A 14,865-nucleotide genomic window follows, 5' to 3' on the forward strand; every position below is an offset into this window, starting at 1 on the left:
TCAGGACTACCTTGCCTCTTAGATAAGGAATATTTAGAGATCCTCAGGCCTTATCACCCTGCAGTCCCCCCCAGCTAGTCCTTATTCCCAAACTTATTCGCCCCTACCCTCCCAAGCTATTTCACAATGAACTAGACATTGGCCTTAAGTATTTGAAAGAATAACTACAAAGCATTTGTTTTAAGATGTTCATCAGCTTTTGACTACAGATGTTTTCTCTTAAATTGGCTAACATTTAGGGCATATTTATTATCTGTTCCAAACATTTAAATGTATTTACTCATTCAGTACCCTAGGAGGTGGGTACTCTCATCTTCAGTGTACAGATAGGGAAACTGGGGTACAGCAAGATTCAGCAATTTATCCGAAGTCACACAAACCAGTAGGGTCAAGATTTAGACCAGGCAGTTTAACTCCAGAGTTCCTACTTTTATAACTGAATTTGGTGAGGTTCTTCTATTAAGGCCAATTCTATTTTTCCCCATGTTTGTGGGGTTTTAAGAACAATAAAAAGGGTGTAAAATCAGGATAAGCAGGGAAAACTCAGCGAACTGCCAGCGGGGCAGGATGGTATTAGTCATCCTGTCTGCAGAACCATTTATCAGCAGTGAGATTTAGGATTTGCATGTCAAGGGCCTGGAGCTAGTAACCCCCCTCTTAAAGGACCTGGGGCAGGCCAGAGTGATGCAACTGGGACTCGGGCCTCCTCAAGGAAGAGGAAACAGTCTGGGTCACCCTGGATCCTGTAAACCCCGTCTGAACCGCTGGGGTAACCTCTGAACTTTGATGGGATTTCCAGTCCTATCCTCTCCCCTCCCAGAGGAGACTTTTCATACCTCAATAACTCCTTACTACCCACTTTGCTAGCTCATGGCGCCTAACTGGCAGCTGCATGTTTACAGCTACAGAGCTGATGTCACTTGGTAGCAAAGAAAAGAACAATAATAAAACATCCCATTTATCATGTATTGATCTTAATTGAGTGCAGGTTGCCTTGAAAATATTCCAACCACAGATTTGGCCTTGACCATATCACTGGGCAACACCATAAAGCTTTGTGTTTTCTTTATTTTCAGATTTGGTCATCCTGATTGTGTTGACTTTAAAATGACTAGACAGCCTGCTGTGATTGCCCCTGGCTCAGAGTCACACTGGGTCCTATCACTTCTCATTTTACGTCATCTAAGGATAAGACTCAGATACAGCCTGAGACATCCGCAAAGGAACTGAGTCCTGTGGTCATAAGTTCCTCTGAATTGCCTTGTGGGTTGGACAGAGTCAGCCGGAGGGCAGCTATAAATGGGGCTTTGTAGTCTCCCTTCCTTCCTGCGTTGAATTAGAACCAAAGCTAAGAGAGCTCCCCTCAGCTTCATCCTGTCCCAGCTCTACCCCCCACAATCACCTCCGCTCCCTTGTCAGCTGTTCTCTTCCCGCCCCCCCCCCCCCGTCCTCACTCTATTTCCCAGTACAAGTCAGTTCTATACTCTCTCTGCCTCTCTACCAGTTGATTTTCAGTGTGCAACCTGTCACATTAGCTAGTTTTCCCACCACCTAGATGACATAAGTCCCAGTTTGCACATTTATGTATAAGCTCTTTTAGAGTCTATTATATTTCTCCCATGTGTTTCTGCACCTTCAGCGTCATCCTGTGTCAGCTCTTCCCCTGGCGTTGACTGCCTATAAGAGCAACACTGCCTACACTGCCCACCATGGTTCCGGGAAGCAAGACATCACGGGGGTTAAGAGCACTGCTGACTTAAGTAGAATGCAGACCTATGTACTGAATCTCCCATTTACTGTGTGTTCTTGGGGAAGGGCAGTCTTTCCCCTAGATCTCAGTGATCTCATTTGTGAAATAGGAATGAGACTAGTACTTGCCCACCTCATGTTATTACAGCAGGCATCAGCTGTGATATTCACCTACCCCATGAAAATCAATCATAGAAAATCAATCGGTGTTAGCAATTATCATTGTCAGCTTTTCCAGAGAACCATGGGAAAGTTGCATGTGATGTCCAGAAAAAAATGGACAGTACTACACTCTTCATGCAGCCTATCTCACTTGATGGGGATGCTGTGCCAGCTCCGAGTTGGAGGAATTTTACTTTTCTAATTAGTTGGCTGCAGGAATTGCTCAGGAGACTCTTTTAGAAACTTCTCCTAAGGAGTCTTGGTCCCATCCTACCCTGATTGACATGCAGGATCAGTATTAGGCTCGATACTGTGCTGATTACCCTAAAAATGAGAGGCCAAAAAATATTTAGTTTTCTCTAAAATAGATCTTCTCTCAGACCTTTCAAGAATTCTTTTGTTCTGCTAAATTTAACTTGAAGGTACATTTAACTCACTTCTGACCATATAACAAAGAGACCTCATGCCAACACCTGTACCTGCTGGACACCCTCTAGATACTCAACATGACTGTGGACCAGTTGAGAAAGAGGACGTGTGCTCAAGTGCTGGCATACCTAAGGGTTTGAAGTCAATAATAGAACCAAGGGCTTTTTCTTTCTAGATGAGGATATCTATGAAGAAAGTTTCTAAAATGGGACAGCTTGTAGTCCTGTGTATTCTTATTAAAAACTGGGCCACAGGATCCCTGTCTTCATGTAATAACCCTTCCAGACCACCCACAGCTGCCTTTCTCACGCCACCAAGATAATTGTCACCTCGCAGAGGTTTCATTCTTCTAAGGGCTTGAACCATAGCTAGAAGATTTTAAGCTAGACGAAGTGAAAAATTGTGTAGTCAAACATTCAAGTGGGCTGCAGAGGTTGACGTAGGAATCTCCTTTGGAGACATTTCAAAATGTTAGAAACCAGGGATAGTCTAGCAGTCATTTAATCTGAAAGTGTCAGAAATAACCTGGATGACCCTCAAGTTCTTCCAGCCTGTGGTCTCACGACTAAGGGTGAGCAGAGGGATATGGCCAATCAGCCTCCACCAGCAGACACCAACCCCACACTACTCTCACCACACACAAAACCCCCACCACTCAGGTTGACTCCCTGTCCTCTATGCAACCTTCACACATTAGCACACCCACTCATGCTCTCTGCATGCTCTCAATCCCAATCCCTAAAATCACATACAATATCTCATACCTGGTTGTCTTTCATATTTCTCATGTTTGTTCATCCATGGAAAGGAAAAATGCTTTTTAAAGTTAAGATCAGCACAAGATCATGAGGAAGATAAGCCCTCTTCCAGCAACTGAGAAGTACTTGTGAATGAAAGAGAAAGCAATATTCCTCAACTGTGCTCTGCTTTTTTCCTCAAAGCAATTTTCAAGAGGGAACGGTTATAGTAAGTTTTAAAGCCCAACCTAGATAAAGAGATTATCTAAATAAAGCATTCAGGTAAGTATGGGCAAAATTGCAGAACAGAATTAGTTGAGCAGTAATTTCTGAGAACCATAAGGGGCATTTAACATTAGGACTGTTGAAGAGTTCATAAAAACAAGTCTGGAAAGTCTAATTGCATTTTTTTTCTTGGATGGTTACTAGACTGGTTGATCGGGAAGATGTGATAGGGTTAGTATAGCTGAGCTTCAGCAACATACATGACAAAGTCTCACTTCCTTGTGCCTTAAGCTAGATTAAATGAACAATGGTACCCAAAGTACAGTGATTAATAGACTATCATCAATCTGAAATAGGGTTCTGCAACCTTGGATAAGCTCTGATCCCTTGAGAATAACAAATTTCATGTTTTCCTTTTATTTTAGATTTCGAACAATCAACATCATGACTAAACACAAAAATTAGACAATAGTACAAAGTGTTACTATGTTTCCTCCCAGGAGATTCTGATTAAAAAAAAAAAGAGCAAACTGCAGCTTAGAGTTCCTTCACTCACTCACTCATTAAACTAATATTTATTGAGCACTGACTATGTGCCAGGCATGCTGGAAAAACTAGAATAAAAAAAAAAACACTCAACAATTACTGCATTCATGAATAGACATTCTAATCTAGAGAGGTTATATTTTTGTTGCTAAAATTAACCCACTCAAGGGTAAGAGCCTTGTGGCCTTTTCCTCATACTTGTATCCATGGCACCTGGCACATTGTAGGTGCTTAAGAAATATGTGCTGGTGAGTGATATAATCAGAGCTGCGTGTCAAATACACAATTTTTGACTCCAAAAATAATATTTTTTCACAGCTCTATGCTGGAACAAATTTAAGAAATAAATATAACCTGTACTTAGATCTAAAAAAGCTAATTATATCAGGACAAGAAGGAAGTGACAAGACTTGACAGCATGAGTAAAAAATTAGTCAGAGGCAAAGAATAAATTCAATATATATATTCATCCAACAAATATTAGGATTTGTCAGACCTCTCTCCAAATGACAGGGACACTACGACAAGCAAGACAGTTGTAGTCCCCACCATCCTGGAGCTTATAGTCCAGTGAATAGATACTAGCAGGGTGCTGTGGTTGTCAAAAATGTAAATAAAATTGCATTCTTAGACTCTAGAATTCAAACCATGGTGCCTCAGATGAAGGGAATGAGCCCCACTGAGCCATAATTAAACTGGGCCTGGAAAACTGGACTCAGCCATAGACACCACAGAGTTACAAGGTCAATCAGGTTCAGAGGAGGATGACCTGAGTGACAAAGGGAGCAAAGCATGCAACATGGCAAGTGAGATGGTAAACTGAGCGCATGAGAAAAAAAGTAGGATGGCATCCTAACTACCTTCCAATGTATAGTGGTGGTCATTAAGGCTGTGCTCCAAATATTTGCAGCTATCTGACTCTTGGACATGTAGTAAGAGCCCCTTTGTAGTCCTGGTAAATGTAGGTGAGGTCCCTTGAATAGTTCTAGCAGTTACATGTCCAATACTTGTAAGCTAGAACATTTAGGTGTGCTAGGGACTCTCTTCATACCTCCCAACCCCCAGCAGACCAGACTTTTCTTCCAGTGAATGGCTATGTTGAGAGATGACAACTGGGCTCTGACAGCCTGGGTCCCTGACCTATTAACTTGTACAAGCCCTCAGCCAATCCTTGATGGAGATAACTGCTATTATTTTTATTACTGTTGTTTAAACTGCTGAGATTGTAGCAGTTGTTCATCACTGCAGCATAACCTTGACTATCCTGGCTGATAAAGCCTGCCCTATGGAGAGGGACTAGTCTGGTTATTTACTGCTCCCCAGGGTTAGAACTAAGATGATCTTGGGCTGTGATAGGGTTATAAAACTTGTTTTAGCATAAAAATGAATTTTTTTTTTTTTTCACAAAGGTAATGTGGAATTGACTTCCTTGGGAGGGAAGGAGTTCACCATCACTAGACATCTTCAAATAGTCTATTACCTCTGGTGGGGTGACATACAGAAGTCAGACTGGATAATCAAAGCAGTCCCTTCCAACCCTGATAGACTATCATGCCACAGTCTGAAATGGGCTTAGCAAGCACACTATAATTGTGCTGTTTCCTGGCCCACTGGGGAAGGCCTGGAGTTCGCTCACCATAGAGTTTCCATTGGCCACATGCCCAGGCCCCTGCTGCTGTCACTGTACCACATAGTCATGAATCTGTGCCCAGCATTGCCAGGGGGCTCAGCAAGTGTACACAAAATGTGCAGCAGCTCAGATGGCAAAGAAATAAAGCAAATGGTAAAGGCACTCTTGGCCCATCATTGTGCAGAATAATAGATAGTCCTCTGGGACTCCTGTCTGCATCATTAGCATCCCAGAGACATTAAGAAGCCTCTGAAGTACACCCTTATTGGGTTTTCCCTCATCATGCTTATCTGCCTCCTAGGAACAAGAGCTAAGCATTCTCTCCAACAAGGCAGAACTCCAGTGTAAAGGTCTGTTTCTGGGGAGATGTGGTGAGAAAAAGCTCTGTTTGGGAGTTTGGGGAGAAACTTGGTTCTTGGTCAATGGCTAGGTTTGAGCTCTTCACGCATGTTCTAGTGGTTTGCTGGAGCTGGCTCACACTGGCTCAGAAGAACCAATTGTGCACATCTCTTCCCAAGCTGGTACTCAGTGAGCTCATGGTGATAGCTTATATTTGGCAGTGGTAAGAATATTTACACCATGAAAACTGGCAAATGCTACAAATCAGGTTTTTGTTTTTCTTTAGTTTTATTTTTAGACAGCTTATTAGTACCCTGCTGGGAATAGCGAGAAAATCAGAGTCTTCAGAGCCAAGTTGAGCTGGGTTCATCCTGGCTGTGCTCCTACTAGCTATTGTCATTGGGGAGAAAGTATTGAAATCTCTGTGAACTTTAGTTTCCTTGTCTGGGAAGTGAGGGTAATGAAAATCAAACTATTAAAAAAAAGAAGAAGAAAAAGAAGAAGAAAGAAAAACTATTACTACTTCAGAGGTTAGTATGAGGATTAAATAATTATATTCGCAATCAAGTACTAAACAAAATTCCTTTACCTGAGTCACATGCAGATAACAACCTCCAGAGACAGAACACCCTTGAATCATGACTTTTTTTTAATGTTGAAAACCTTCCTAGAAGCTTCCCAGCCTCATCTCCTCATACCCTATGGGCCAGTTCGGCATAGCATGAACATATCTAAAACCAATCACTTGACAAGGAAGAAGAAAGCCAAGGCTACAGTTCCTGAGGGTGCCTTGAAGTCTCAGGTGGGGTGGGACATGATTTCAATGTGCAGTTAGAATACAGAACCAGTAGCTTAGAGTGTAAATCTTAGATATATGACTTAGACACAGGGGGTTAAGGAGGGACTCCTTCTCCACTGAAGGACAAGAATGAAAAACAAAGTCTGGGTTCTAGGAGTGTAGGAGGGGACAGAAGAGGAAGGATGGCTATTTATCAGGCAATCAGCAGTGTTGGCCTCATTCTCCATCCCAACTCCTGGATCTCCTTGGGGCAAAGAGCTCAGTGGGGAACAACAGATGTATTAAGAAATGAGATGAGATATGCAACAGTTTGAAAATGAAATGAGGTCTTGGATTAAGATTTGAAAAAATAAGGAGTGGCAGGGAGAGTGTAAGAAAGCTTTTGTAGTTCCAGCTCAAGACAGTGGACACGCCAAACCTACATGTACATATGGAACTATTTCCTCTGGAAGAAATCCAGAAACTAGCTAAGTGATGCGTTAGACAAGCAAGAAACAGCCCACATTGAATTCCCACATCAGAGGCTGAGATACGATCTTGTCATGAACCCCGCCCCTTGCCCAGGAATACAGAGCCTGGAGGGAACACACAACTCTGAGCTTCTCCCTGTGGAGCTAAGGGTTTGGATCCCATGTCTGGTGCCTCAACTTTTAAGACTTTCACCTGAGAGACAGGCCCTCGAAACATCTGACTCAGAAAGCCAATGGAGCCTGTGTCCACAAGACTCAAAATGCTATTGAAAACTAAGAAATAGTTCTTAACAGGCTTTTGTGAACTCACCGTGGCTACCCTCATCCTCTTACCCCAGGGCCAAGAGCAAAGGCAGCAGAAATAAATGCCTAGTCTTTTCATGAAAGAAGGCTATCTGCAGATTTTAAAAGCTATGGCCCGAGAAGCAGGCTTCTAATTTAACACATATCTAGGAACTGACTGAAATCATCCCCAGAGACCACAAAGGCTGGTGGGTACCATCTTGCATTTTCCCTCTGCCTTGTCATTTGTCAGGCCCCAAGTATGATTCTAGGAACTTTCCAAGCCTCAGAGTTGTCTTCTGGATCCAGGAGACCATATCGAATTGGGAGGCTATCAATACCACCAGCTGAGAGTACACTATACACTCCGAAGAATATGGCCTTTGAGTCTGGAAACATGAATTTGAAATTCAAAGCTACATTCACTCAAGGTTTGTTAAACTCTCCCAAACCTTGCTGTCTTCATAGAGTAAATAGCAACAATAATAACACCACCAACTTTATAAGACTGACGAGGATAAAAAAGGATAACTTGTAAACTCTTACTCCTCAATACAAATTATATTTAGCATAACTAAGCAATTAGGTTTCAAAGCAGGGACACTGAGCTGGGTCAGCATTTCCCCATCAAAAGGCTCTTTAAGGCATCAGCACTGGAGGAGGAAGAGAGAAGTACTATTCCAGTTCATCTTCAAGAAGGCATGGGGTTCAGTCACTGAGCTTAGAGTGGGGCTCTAGTTCTAAGCTCCATCTCTTTTATTCCCCAGACACTTCCATTCTCATTCGCTTTCCATTTGCTGGCGAAGGAATAAGGAAAGTGGAACCAAAAAGTTTTATTTGGTTCCCACCACGGTCTGTCTCAGAGGCAGAACACAGTAAGTCCAGAATTTCTCCGTGCCTCCCGGAACACCTCCGGCTGCACCCATCAGGGTTTCCATCCCAAAAGAAAGCCACTACACTTTGGAAGCAGCAGACACAATCTGGTTCTCTAGAGGCCATGGGGGTTACTGGACCCCAGGTCTCAAGAGGGATATTAAGGCATATTGGAAACACTATGTCTAGAATCTCATGTGCTTGATTGCTCAGGAAGGGGTAGTTTGGGTAACTTTCTGATTAGACTTACTGGAAAGTCTGATGGGGATAGAGCGGGAATGTTGTAACAGTTCTGCATCACCTTGGAAAAATACCGTTCATTTGTTAGCCCAGCTTTGCAATTCCAGAAAGCAGCTGTTGGTGAATCAGCGGCCTCTTCTTTCCCTGTGGCTTCAGGAAGTACATCCAGGGCTTTACCCACCTCCTCTGCAGTGAAGAGAAACAAGGGCTCTTCTGGAAGGGACTGAAATGGAGTCTCCATGGCAGCCCCCCACCCCTGGAGCTGGTGGAAAAGGGTAGAGATGAGAGACCTCTAGGTCTCAGCCTCTACCTAGGTCTTTTGGAAATCTTTTTAGGCTTTTAATGCAGAAAACCCATCCACAAGTGCTAATTCTCCTTTCTGGAGTCCACGAGAACAACAGAGCTAGGTAGACGTCTCTACATTATGGGTGGCATGTTTTGCATTTGTCTGAACATGATGTCAGTCTCTTACCTGCAGAGCCAGCCAGGGTCACAGAAGCTTGTCAGGTGGTCCTCTGTGGATCACTAGGCAGTTGGATGAGGCTTAGGAAAAGGCACTTGGGCCTCAGTTCAAGCTGTCCTCGCCCTGCCCTGGGCCCTCAGGTGCCTCTACTCTAGGTGTGTGTGGGTGGGGCAGGGCGGGGGCATGGGGTGGGGTTCCTGCTCTCTGCCTTTGTATTGGCTAATCTCCTCCTGAGGTTATTGTTGCTGGAACAACTTTGGGCCACTGGACATAACATTGTGCCTCAGTTTTCCCACAGCCAAGTGGATGGAGCTAGCCAAACAGTGAACGGATTTGGAGAGGAGGGTCACTCCTACATTTTCATACCTGCTTAAAAGATTGTTTTTTTCTGTATGTATCTGGCTCACCTTTATGGTATTATACTCACACCGGTTTAGACCTCAGTGACCCACATTCAGACCTGATGACTACGAAAGCAAGTCCACATTCACTGATGACTCAGAACTTGAAAGATGAGCTAAGTGAGTCAATGTGAGCTGTGGAGATTTTAATCCCTCCACCCACCCTATTGTAATGTGCCCACCAACCTACCTTTCTCTGACTGTCAGTGGCCTTGGCCTTCCAGGGCTTGTGTGAGTGCACGGGGAAGCCGGAGAGAGGTAGGTGAGTTGGTCACAACCACCCTCCAAGACTCTATCCTCTTGGCCTTTGGGACGTGAGCCCCTCGGGCCTCATGGAACACAGGCAGCTGTGCAGCCAGCAGCGATCTGAAGAGGGAAGCAAGATGAGGGGTGTCGGAAGCCGAGTCAGCTCGAAGTAATCTAATCTAGGTGGAGGTTTTAGCCTCATCTGTGGCTAAAGGCCCTCCACGTGGAGGGTGGAAGTTATGGTGAAAACTTCTAGAAAGCTTCAGGTCAGAGTGGGTGAGGACAAAGGAAACCTCCCAAAGACCAGCCACAGGAGTTCATTTGTTCCCCTAATAAACAATGTCACCCCTATCCCGTTCCTTCTTCCTACCTTCCTTCACTCAGTTTCTGTTCTTTCTTTGTTGCTTTTTTTTTTTTTTTTTTTTTTTTTTTTTGTCATTTGTAGTCTAATCCCGTGGTCCTCATCAACCCCGCCTGGAAACTTGTGAGAAATGCCAATGCTCAACCCCTAGCCCAGACCTATTGAATCAGAAACTCTGGGAGTCAGGCTGGCAGTATGTTGTAACTAACCCAGGTGATTCTAAGCACCCCTGCATTTGAGAAGGCGGCTCTAGTCTTCTCTCCCCCCGTTAGGCTGTAGGCTTCCCGAGACACTGACTACAGAGGGCTGAGCGCGGTCCTGGGCACCCAGGGGCACAGCCCTACACAGGACCTGTAGCAGAAGTAGAAAGAGAACCGAGGGGGCAGCCTGTAAGTAATTGGGGCCTAGGTTCTAGTTGGGTGACCCTGGTCAAGTCACTCACCTCTCACCTCTCAGATTCTTTGTTTCCTGCTCTGTAGTATAGATAGGAAGAAGGGGGTCTCTGAGGTTGGGGTAATTCTCACAGCTGGGAAGTCTGGATCTGGACTGCCTCATTATTATTCTCCTACCTGCTGACTCCCTGCCCAGTCCCCATGCAACCCTAGGTTTCTCCTTGTTCTCAGTTACTGTTTGTGTATTTGTGAGAGAGACAGAGAAACCAAATCTAGACATGAAATAGAAACATGTGTGGGAGAAGCCATAGCCTCTAACAGAAATGGGGCCACGCTTTGAGTATGTGCTCCCACCCAGTTGGGAGATGGAGCGGCTTCTGTCAGGAGCTCAGCTGGGAGAGAGAAAAAGGGCTATGCTGTCAGGTGTGAGAATAGCCAACTAAAGCCACAAGCCTTTAATCACAGTGATGGTTTAAGCCAGTCTAAAACCGGAGACCTGACCCCCTGTTTCATTTCCCCTCATAGAGCTGATGACCAGCTCCAGGGTTAGGTGGATCAGCATCGATGTGCAGAGTCCTCCCACCATGGAAGAGCTTCCAGAAAAAAAGAGTTTTATAAATCCTGAGGTGAGGGGAAGGGGAAAGGCTAGGAGTGGAAAAGGACTGGGTACTGAGTCAGAATGGGGAAGGTGTCTTCAAGGTTCCTTCTTCCTCCCCTCCTTCCATAGGAGGCCTAGCAGATACAGGGACCTTAAGAGGACCTTGGGTACCTCCCCTGCATTAGGACTGTAGTATCAAAGAGCAGGCCCAGCCCGGGGACTGGGGTAAGGGATGAATCCTTGACAGCACCTCCCTTCAGAGACAATGCACACTCTACCGTGGGGAGGGCTGCTCCTCACCTAGTTCTCTGAGCCAAGACTTTTTGTAATTGCCTATGGTCAGGCCTGAAAAATCACATAATCACATACATGTAAGTTTTTCACCAGAAACCAGACTGCTCTCTCTTCCCAGGGAGACACTCAGTGGCCTGTTCTCCCACCTGTCCTCTGAGCCAGCTCCTCCAGCTTTCAGGCAAAAATCAGGGCATCTGCCTTCGCAGAGACTCAGTGACTTTCTCCAGGTGGCCCTCACTTGTCACCACTTTTTTAGGCTCAAAGCTCTTGGTTCCTGTCATTTTAAATCATGGGTATCTCTGGGAAATTATTGAGAGAACTAAGTGCAAACTCCCACAAAGGGTTCACATTATTGGCACATATAAGACTCTAGAACTGTTAAGTGGCACTCTCCTTACTTCTTTTCTGGAGATGATAAGGTATAAATTGATTTTTCTTTTCTCTCTCCCTCCCTCCCACCTACGATGACTTAGCTCCTAGTAGCAGAGATGGGTATATAACTAAAATGGAGGTGATGCACAGACATGAAGAGGGAAGTGAGAGCCAGCAGCTGGACTGGCCCACAGCATTTGTTAATATTGATGGAAGAACCTGTAGCCTTCTAAACACTAATTCCAATAAGATGACTTCCAAAGTGACCACAGCTCTTTCCTGAAAGACATCCAGGTGTGGAAATAAAAAAAAAGAAAGAAACAAAAGCTTTACTGATGTTAAAGCAGACACTGAATCATTTATTTGCGCAGTCTATACTATTTTCTATTATATTTTATACCGGTCTATATAATTCTGTTGAGCAGTCATAACCACTGATCCTTAGAGGTATGCTGAACTGGAATTTCCTGTCTTTCCTATTGGATTGTAAGCTTCTTGAGGGCAAAGACTGTGTCTTGCATATCTGTATATCAACCAGAGTACACTGCACTTAAACATATGCTGTGTGTATAAATGGTCAGGATGCAGAATCTCAACCACAAAACCAGTTCTTCTACTGTGGACTGGAGATTTCTAAGTCCTATATTTACCTACTTGTACACACAATTGTGTCCTATCTTGCCAGGTGGATTGTTCGAGGTTTCACAGTACCTGGCCCATAGGTGGCCCTCAACAAATAAATACTTAATATATAGTTCTCAGAATAGTCTTCCCTAAGAAACAGAAAATTAACTGGAACTGGAAATTTAATCCTCTCAAATTCCATGAAGAGTCTCCTCTGGCATGTGAGATTTCAGACATGATCAGGCCATATTGTCTCTTCCCAGAATCCCTCGGGGGGGGGGGGCGCATAAACAGATGAGGGGCTATTTCTGAGGACAGCAAGCTAACCGACGCCCTTTGTTTCAGTTTGCCCCAGTACTCAGACTTAATTGGTGGAGATTTATGGGTTTGTACATAATGTGCTTGATGGTTATTTTTTATTAGTTACTCACCTCAGTCACCATTTAAAACCGGCTAGTGTAATCATCCCTAGCTCTTGACCATGACAACCAAAGTGGTGCTGAGAAAAAGGTCTTTGTGTCCACAAGCCAGATAGCTGGAGTGCATTCTAACTGGACAGTTTATATAATTTAGGTCCAGAAAGAGACATTGTCCTGTCTAGGCAAGCACAGCCAACCCTACAATCCTGATATACTCTACTCCACTCTTCCATTCATCCAGCCCTACTGGCACATGAGCAGATCCCAGGCATATAGCTCAGTTGGACTGAGCTTGTCCCCATTTTCTTCTCTGGTGATTTCTGACTGTCTTGTGGTCAGGAGCCAGACTCTGGATTTGTTCCCCCCACTGACCACGCAGAACAGCCACCAGAGAACTTCCAGTTCAGCGTACCTCTAAGGATCAGTGGTTCTGACTGCTCAACAGAATTACCTAGAGGAGAGTTTTAATAATATGGCTCCCTGAAACTTATCCCCCAAAGATTTCAATTTAGTCAGTCTAAGTGATGTTCAATTAGCTGTATTTTTAAAACCTTTACAGATAATTCTGATGCATGGGCAAGTTAGGGAACCACTGGACAAATTCACATCTTCTTGAGATCAGGAAAAACATGAATCTTCCCTCCTGTGTCCCTCAATGACTAGCACAACACCTGATGCATAGCAATCACTTAATAAATAGTTATTGAGTCAATGAGTAAGTGAATGGCTGAAGACAGGATGGTGGATTGGAAGTACAGTCCACCTAGCATCTTACCTAAAGGCTAGGCAAGGGCCAGTGAGGTGTAGAAGGCCACGATGGGGCTTGGGATAAGAACACAGCAGCAGGGCAAGATGGAGGCGAGTAGAAGAAAACTGGTTAATTTTAGCTCCAAGTGGAAGAACGTAACCCTTGTCCTTGAAAACGCTGCTCCTCCTGTGTTGGGACCTAAGGAGTTTTGCTTCTAGTCTCAGCTAAGAAAGTAAATCTTACTTTTCTTTTCTTTTCTGTTCTTCCTTTTCTTTTCTTGCCTTGCATTGTCAGGATAGTCTACACTTCGTTTTCAGACTCAAAAGTCTCTTCTTGGCTCCTCCTTAGCCCATCATGTGCCACTTGCTCCCATTTCTTTACCTGCACGGCCACCCTGCCTTCTTTCAGGTCCTGCACTGTTAGATGTTCTCCCTTGTCAACCCTTGTCTGTTCTCTTTTCCTGCAACGCTCCTTCCCTGCCCCCCCCCCATTTCCTCTAGCAAACTCCCATGCATCATCAAATCACAGCTAAAAACATCACCTTCACTTTCTGTTACCCCAGGAGGCTGTCAGCTCCCCGAGGGTGAAGTCAGTCTGCTGTGTCCAAAGTCTAGCCAGCAGGTGCGCCAATATTTGTGCAATGATCAGAAACTGGAACAGGAAACCAACAGCAGACACTACGTTCTGGGGTTTGCTCGTGTTCCTGTAAAGCTGGCTTCTGCAAACATAAACAAGATCATGGATTTAGAGTTAGAGAGGGACTGGGGTGGGGTGAGAGTTTTATTGAGAAGGAGAAAAGTGAAGGAGTGAAGATGGGAGTTTCCAAAAATACTGGAGAAGAGGCAGTGTCCTGCCCACTACATCACTGGGGTCAAAGGCCGGGTGAGACCATCTCCTGTGGTCACACTTGGCGATGACAGGCCGCCAAGCTGGTTCCACGCGGTGAGAACCGCGGTGGCCGCCCAGCGTGACGCGTGGGCGGCAGGTGGGAGGGACTCGCGGACAGGGTCAGGTGCATGGTGCAGGCAGGCGGGCGGGTGCAGCGAGGCTGGCGCTGGGGGCAGCTGATTTGCTTGCTTGATGCGCTGCTGCCTTGATTTAGTCTGACAAGTGGAGGCTGTTGTGAGAAGCGGCCTGGATTTCTGACATTCAGCAAGCTAGAAATAACCAGCTGGGCTTCTGGCGCTGTGGCCACAAATGTCTTGCCCTTCTGAGACAATGGCCTGATTGAAGGGTCTTTTCGCCAGTGCTGACCCGTGCTGTGTGTGTCAGGTCTGGATTCCAGACCACACTCAAATTCTAACTCCATGGTTTGGGAGAGCCACTTGAATAAACTGCAGCTCAGCTTTCCCTCTGTAAAATAGGGTTGTTATCTGACCCGCTTCCATCCTTGCTGGACTGCTGGATAATTCTAAGTGGCTGCCCTGTCCCTCCAGATCTCGTGGCCTGAACTTGATGTCTGCTAC

General features: G+C 45.0%; 1 long non-coding RNA gene across 2 annotated transcripts in view; it reads right to left on the minus strand.

Moving 5' to 3' along the window:
• Positions 1–5,031: 5,031 nt before the first annotated feature.
• Positions 5,032–14,865, minus strand: part of LOC107505297 — a 35,813-nt gene continuing 25,979 nt past the window's right edge. The window contains exons 2-4 of one of the 2 annotated variants that reach the window (XR_004949990.1): positions 13,941–14,117; positions 9,536–9,711; positions 5,032–8,667 (exon numbers count right to left, since the gene is read on the minus strand). This is a non-coding gene — a long non-coding RNA (uncharacterized LOC107505297). Of the gene's footprint in view, positions 8,668–9,117; positions 9,712–13,940; positions 14,118–14,865 lie in introns of those variants that run through there. The other variant, XR_001595672.2, reaches the window with a different exon arrangement.

This window comes from Rousettus aegyptiacus, unplaced genomic scaffold (assembly GCF_014176215.1).
Source record: "Rousettus aegyptiacus isolate mRouAeg1 unplaced genomic scaffold, mRouAeg1.p scaffold_m13_p_3, whole genome shotgun sequence".
Lineage (NCBI taxonomy): Eukaryota > Metazoa > Chordata > Mammalia > Chiroptera > Pteropodidae > Rousettus > Rousettus aegyptiacus.